Genomic DNA, 6,021 nt, shown 5'->3' on the forward strand with positions numbered 1-6,021 from the left:
ACACTTTCTTTGAGGACGATCGTTGTCTATTTTTGTTCTAATTTTTTATTTCTACTGTACTAAGCATAATAAACATATTTCCTCCCGCTCTTCATGTTTCCTTTCTTGTATATTTTGTGTTGTCACTACCGTGCCAGGAAAGCCTGTTCGACCATGCATTGTTATGTTTTTTTCTATCTTCTAGGTGTACTAGTACTCTCCTGAAAGTTTGTAACCGATTTGCTCAATACCCTGTATACTTTAGAAATTAATAATTTGTTACATGATTCATTATCTATATAGGCACAAAATGTAACTGCTATGTGTATGTTAATTATTCCAATCATTCTTTCATCAGGTGTCATTATTCTATTAGGCAGATTTCATTAGGGAGATAAAATCACAAAGTGCCCTGATAAGACGATACTAAACTTATCAATAAGTAAGATGCTTAGTAGGAGTGGTTTTAACTGCCCTAATGCACAGGCCTTTCCTCATCACATACTTTCTTACACTAATTTAGACTCTCATGATCTATATCCTATTTCTCGATATGTAATGTTAAAAATGTGTTTGTAAATGTTAAAGAAATGTTCTAATTGCAGAAATTATTAAAGATTATTAAAGATATTGAAGAAAAGACATGTTTCTGCAATATGTTTATTAATACACATGTTCATCCACGTGTTCTAATAATACCCAATGGTTAACAATCTGCATGCTCTGCATGCATTTCGCCAATAAATTGATAATCATGTGCAGATATTAATTACAGAAATTAAAAGTTTATCTAGCACATAAAACGGAAAAAAGATAGCATATTATAAGCATGATTTGTTTTATCTCCTATATAACATTATAATGATCTCTTCCCTCATAAATTTCGTTAACAGTATTACATAATTAAGTTAAGAAAACATGTTTTCCATCGCGTTTATTGGGGCAGAATGTTTAATATGTATTAACTGATACGTTTCTAAAATTGTAAACTTCTAAAATAGAGCAGTAACTACTGTCTACTATAAAACAGTATGTTCTTGCAAATACAGGTAGCCCTCCTATAACACGGTTAACGCTATAACACAATTCATAGATTTCCAGAACCCTCCTACAACACGGTTTTACTCTAATACCATAAGGAGATTGCCCAAGCAATCCGAAGAAATTTAACGAACTCTGCACGAAGTTTTTCTATATTGTGCAAAGTACCCATATAGTAATTTAACACATAAAAATCCTTGTTTAGTAAGTCCTTCCAAGATCCGATACCCGTAAGAACAAATGTCCTCAGATGACCCGTATGAACAAATGTCCCCAGATAGCAATAAAGAAACCTCTCTATCGCAGAAGGTGAACAACATGAAGTCACAATAAGTGCTCTAAAACGCACAACCTGCACGTTCGGCTTCCAAAATTCGAATCCTCATCTCCATGGCCTGAAACCAAAAGTGTCTCACGCTGCTGGTCGGCAGTCTGCGTCGAGCCACGATGTGTTAAAAAATAACTCTTTCGTTTTTAAGACATTAAGTTTCAGTCCCCAAACATGTCCGATAAAGATAAAACAAAACGTTTAAGAGGAAATTCATTTCTTTAGAAGTACAGATACAATTCTTGGACCGTCTTTTAAAAGGAGAAAATGCATCTCACATTGGAAAACGTTTTAATTGGAATGAAGAAACAGTCCGTACTATTAAGAAAAATGAAAACGAAATAAGAAGTGCAATGCTGCAGGATCTTCGATATCCGCAAAACGTGCAGTTCGCCCCCGGGGGCGCCAGTAATCGAGAAGATGGAAAAGTCACTCAGCATTTGGAGTAACGATAGAAGAATTTCGTTGGAATATCATTAAACAAAATGCACTCAAAATTTTCAAGTACCTCAAAGAACATGAAGAACCTTCTATCAACCCATATTTTCTGTTAAGTAAAGGTTGTTTCGAAAATTTCAAAACGCGTTTTGCAATTTATAGCATAAGAATTCAAGGAGAATCTGTATCGACTGATTATGAAGCTGCTAGGACGTTTCCTGAAAAATTTCAAAATATTGTAGAAGAGAACAAGGGTACACAGCAGTTCAAGTTTTCGATAATGACAAAACTGGGCTCTGGTGGGAACAAAATGCCCAGTAGAACCTGTATATCGAAAAAAACTGCATCCTGATTTAAGGTGTCTAAAAATTGTCTAAAGCTACTTATGTGCAGTATGACTTTGGACTTTATGACAAAATCCTTGTTAGTTTACAGATCTTTAAATCCTCGTGTACTTAAAGGACCTCGTGTTACTCGTAAATAAAAACACCTTACCGGTATATTGGAAAACAAATCCAAGAGCTTGGGTAGCTGGGAGTATATTTAAAGATTAGTTTTTAAATTGTTTTGTGCCAGACGCTGAACGTTATTTAAGGCAGAAAAATTTGAACTTCAAGGCGCTTATTACTATCAGATAATGCTCCCTATCATCCACAGGATTTGAATCATCCTAATGTCAAAATACTGTTCTTAACACCTAACACTACTTCGTTACTCCAACAATTGGATCCTGGTATTATTTATACCTTTAAAACATATTGCATAAGAAGAGCATTACAGTAGATTTTAGACGTAACCGATTCAAAATCAATTAACATAATGGAAGCTTGGAAGACATTTTGAATCAAGAACTGAATCGATATCATATCTTTGTCTCTGAAAGAACTGAAAGCATAACATTAAATGCATGTTAGAAGAAGATATAGCCCTTTTCAGTTGAAATAGAAAACGTGCGTGAATCGTCAGAAAATAAAATTGGTGGCATATTAGAGCTTGCTAAATCAATCGGAAGGAATGTTTTGTGAACTATTGAGGGCGTTCAAGATTTATTAGCGGAAGAAGAAATGGACGAAGATTTGATAGAAATGGCATCCGAAGCTGTAAATCAAATCGATTCTGAGGACACTACCACTGATGAAGATTGTGAAGTTAATAATTTAACATTAAAATCATTAAAAGAAGGTCTACGCTTAGCTGAAAATCTCGAGTTATTTTTCTTAGTGCAGACCCCTCCGCTGAAATAATCCGAAAATTCAAAATGGAGCAGAAAAACTGTCTCGAGAATTCCATATCGAGAAATTTAAAATGATCCGGTAAGAACTAGTTAGCTAAGTAAAATTACAGATTTTTTGAAGAGGGAAGAAAATGCCAGAACTTAAAATGAAGAAAGAAATTCTGAAAATGAAGGCGATCTCATTCTCCCGAAAAAACGTTCTCTGTTGATTATACTGAGCAATTACAACGAAGAAATTTAATAAACTAAAGTTGCGTTAAATTAAAATATGTAATATTTTGTGTTTTGTGTTGTACATACATATATATATTTTAATAAAAGTTAAGTTGTTTATGCATAATTAAAAAAATATTTGTTCTTAGTAAATTTTCGGAACGTAACCCTCCTTTTTATACTGGCTGTCTCATACAACACGGTTTCACACAATACGGCATTTTCTAGGAACCTATTTACCGTATCATACGAGGGTTACTTGTAACTAAAATTTAATCTGATTCGTTGAGAAGTAAAAGATATCTTATACAAAGCTTTAATTTAACATAATATGTTGCATTTTAAAAAAAGTCAAAATTTAATTTCAGACTAATGTTGATTTTTAAAAAAAAAAACTTCGAGTCATCTTTTCCGAGGAACACGAATGTTTTCATAACATTTTATCAGGCACAGCAATTTTATTTCTGTTGAAGCAATAGGAAAAAATATATTGGAGATTCTGTTTATAATCTAGATTTCATGTATGCAGATCTAAGAAATGTGTTTGCTCTTTCGTTTGTTGTGGGAAAGTTTCCTAGATGCAACACACACTACAAAACATTGTACAGACTTTAGGATTTATTTGGAAGCAAGACAGATTGAAAAACTAGCAACGCCTTCGCCGGGAATCGAACCACGGACCTCTGGAAATACCGGCCCAGCGCGCAGAACCACTTCACCACGAAGGCACGCCAGGAAAGTGGGAGAAATACCTTATATACTCCCCTTTTTAAAGGGCGACTGGGGTTTTTAGGGGACCCAATCGCCAAATCCTGGGTGTGGAGATTCATCCTCCACGACCCTTTTTAGTTCGGGCGCCACTGTAGAGACATTAGGATTTATTTGGAAGCAAGACAGATTGAAAAATTAGCAACGCCTTCGCCGGGAATCGAACCACGGACCTCTGGAAATACCAGTCCAGAGTGCAGAACCACTACACCACGAAGGCACGCTAGGAAAGTGGGAGAAATACCTTATAACGTCTCCTACGAAGCGGTGCGTAGCGTACTCTCTTTGCATCATAGTTCAAGGAGTAGTTAATATCATCAGTCAACATTCAAGTCTTTTTTTTTTTCTTTTTAGAAAGTCGCCGCTCTGTAACTTCCCGCAACAAAAATCATTTTTAACTTTCTTCTTCCAGGCTTTCAACACTTACCATTAAGAAAGACCTTTTCAAACTCCCGCCATTTTTCGGTTCTCGAAGCTTGCTTCTCTTTAAGGTACGGAAAAGGCATCCTCTCTTTTTCTGTAACAGATGCAAGGGCGAAAAGGATCCCTTTAACCTTATCCTTATCGATTAGAAAATCGCAAATTAGTTTTACTGGGACCTACCGCTCATTTCTGTGGGATTTGTGCCGCAACAATACACCAGATGACGCTATTTACATCTACGGTAGGAACCTTCCAAGTAAACACATCTTCACTTGCTTCTAGAAGTTGATTCGTTGGAGCAAAATGATCAGCTCCCGAATCAACGACAGAAAGCAGTCTAACCGAACACTTGCAAAGGAGCTACAGCAAGACGCTTACTGATCGCGCGTAGGCGATCAGACCTGGACTTATCTAAAGCAATCACACGTAGGTGGTCAGCAGTTATCATTTACCTGTGCATACTGGAACAAACATTGTGATTCCTTTTCTAAAACATACTCGATCTATCCGTACAAACTCATCCTATTTATCTTTTCTTCTGTGAAGCTGGAAATAAAACCTGATGCTTGAAACGGTAGGTGTGATCTCTGTTTAATGATAAGACATCATACTCTACATTTCCTGCCGCTAGTTCCCGATAATTCCCTTGAACTCAAAATCTTTACATAACATTAGTAAACCCCCGTCTTAACTAACCTATTTTCATGTGATATGCATCAGCATGTTTCCGGTCTGGTATATTTCTTCCGTATCAATGGGCATCATCTGCCGCATCGTTGACGTCCACAGGTTTTTCGAGAACATCTGTAAACCAAACTATTAGTATTTTCTCAGCATTCAGATCTTTCCTACTATGAATACGACATAGGTTTCATAGAACATTTCAGTTTTGCTTTGATTTGCAAACAATATCTTAACGATTCTTTAAAATCTTGCACAAGAAAGATTGAAAAACATTTAACTTAAGAACAGTGTGCCGTTGTCTCATTTTTGGGAGCTGATCATTTTGCTCCAACGAATCAACTCTGTACTTAAAAATGGATAAACAAATTTATAAAATGAGCACATCCCAGACATAACTTTCGTAAAGATCTCAAAATAATTTTGGATTTGGTTTTGTAACCTTTTTGTAGTTTATGGAAGTTTTAAAATTAGAAAATTCATATCATTATCGGTTCAGAAACAGGCAGTTTGATTTCCCTCTCTCGATATACAAACCCACTAATAATGATATGCCGAGAGTTGTAAATTCTTTATATATATATATATATATATATATATATATATATATATTATATTTGTATGTTTGTATTTTATTATTTACACCACCATTTGTTTACACCAAATATTGCACTGTTTATTCAGATTTCCCAAAAATGCATATCTTGGGGATAAATGTTAAAGCTACGAAATGTAAGTTTAAATATAATGTAAACACCCTTTTATACAAAAAATGAGATCCTTGTTTTGTCTTTGAGTAGTTTTTGTATAAGAATGATACATTTTTGTCACATTTTTAATATTTAAAAACATTGCTTATTTCTTCATTATTATTTTTATATTTTTAACTGAGTGTATAGTAAATTAATGTTATCCA

This window comes from Stegodyphus dumicola, chromosome 6, assembly GCF_044657685.1.
Source record: "Stegodyphus dumicola isolate Sdum_Otavi_A_Nest chromosome 6, ASM4465768v1".
Lineage (NCBI taxonomy): Eukaryota > Metazoa > Arthropoda > Arachnida > Araneae > Eresidae > Stegodyphus > Stegodyphus dumicola.